The sequence below is a fragment of the Neomonachus schauinslandi genome, chromosome 3 (genome assembly GCF_002201575.2).
Source record: "Neomonachus schauinslandi chromosome 3, ASM220157v2, whole genome shotgun sequence".
Classification (NCBI taxonomy): domain Eukaryota; kingdom Metazoa; phylum Chordata; class Mammalia; order Carnivora; family Phocidae; genus Neomonachus; species Neomonachus schauinslandi.
The window spans coordinates 47,398,961-47,400,910 of record NC_058405.1 but is presented as its reverse complement, the minus strand read 5'-3'; positions in this window follow the sequence as shown (position 1 = coordinate 47,400,910).

The following is a 1,950-nucleotide window of genomic DNA, read 5'->3' as shown; positions in this document are numbered from 1 at the left end:
CCAGTTTTGATTTGGTGGAAAAGTAGATAAAATGTGTAAAAATGGTGACTATTGATATACATCACCTGCTATATATTGCCCCAATCGAAAACAGCAATAAAGATTTTCTTGAGCCACACTTCCCACTTCAGTATTTAGTTTTTGAAACTAAGGAGAGCTTACAGTTTCCACAATCTTCAGTTAAGGAAATAAGAAAGCAAATGCTTTGGGGGGTGGGGGGATGGGTCAGGTAGAAGATCACTCCAAACCATGCTCATGGACAGTACTTTATATCAGCAAATATTTGTAAATTATAACTGAACTAACAGAGGTGAGAGGAAGAGAAAACCTAACCTTGAGCGGAAAGCATAGTTATAGCCATAAATTTAAAAATTATTTATTCTCAGGGACAATGCCTTCTAAAACTTACTACATGACATTTATCCCTTTAACTGCCCTCCTCAATCTGACTGGCTTCTAAAGAGACCAGATTTATGTGGTTTCATGCAAGGCCTTTAATAAATAAATCTTAAGAATAGAGTAGTGTATGAATTTCATAGAAATGTCAGCCCTGAAGAGTGATCAGTGTCTGGGAGAATGGAATAATGAAGGATATGAAGGCTAAATTTTGACATAAGCTCAGTGCCACTATCCACTTCTATCTTTCATCCTTCAAGTATCTCTTTTAGATGTCGAATTGTAGCTAATGAAGCAGTATATAAAATAATAATTATTTCAGTTATCATTATGACTGCTCAATGAATCTATGTATCTCAAGTCACTTGCAACTACAATTATCCCATTCTTTAATGTTGTTAAGCCTCTTATAGTTAATCTAGAGATAATTTACTATTTAACAATCTAATTCAAGACCCTAATTACTTTTGACTCTCAAATAAAGTACAACTTTCCTAGAGGCAGTTTCCATGATTTATAAAGAGTTTTGTAGCTTCTATGGTACCTACAACACTTGAAAATAGTTTAGATGTTCAAAATAAAAAGTATTGGGATCATGACATAAATAAATGGCTCCCTTCATTCATTTGCCATATTTTAGCAAATAATAACCTAATTAAAATGTTTAATGTCTACACAGCAAAACAAAAATAATGTGTGCTTACAGACAGCATCTTCTGCCCATAGACAATGTACATAAGGATATGCATACATTTTTTTGTACCATGAAACCCTCAATATGACACCATGAAAGACCATCATATTGACTTTTAAGATCAGGGAAATGAAGATGAAAGAGGTGAAATAGTTAACTATTGAAACTCATGGTGCTGTTTGAGGCCAGTTTTGTCAAGTCTCCAAAGACAATTCTTTTCCCCAGACTCTGACTTAACAGTGACTTCTTCCTCTATTTCCATGATCTATACCTTTCTAATTTCCTCCTTCACACCTATATCACGTACTGCCTTCCATCATAACGAAGAGTGATCAAACTAGATGTAAGTATCTGACAACTTCCCCCTTGCATATAGTTCGTAATTACCAAAATATTGAAAGAATTTGAAAGCAGTGGATCATTAGTGGAAAGGAGTGGATCATTAGAAGCATGAATAACAGCTCTGATTTGTAATTAAAAGTCCAGAAATGTTTTTCCCCCAAATCACACAGATAGTGACAAAGCAGAAATTAGTGTGCTTGCTTCTCAACGTGCTGTTTTGAGGTCTTTCACTTACATTTTGTTGAGACATCTATCTTAAAATCAGTATATTTTTTGCTACTATGAAAGCACAAAATCACAGGGAATTGGGCTGACTGAAACTTTGAAGAAGTTTGCTATCTTTAAACTTGTTACATAAAATTATGTAAGCTCAGCCTGGTGTTGGTTACCACAGAAGTGATTTACTGCACTTTCCTTTAAATATTCCTTACCTTCTCTGTGTGCATGTATTATAGCTATTTTATAGTACCCTAAAGGGTAAACAAGGAATCTGAGAATTATTCCAATATGGTGAAGAT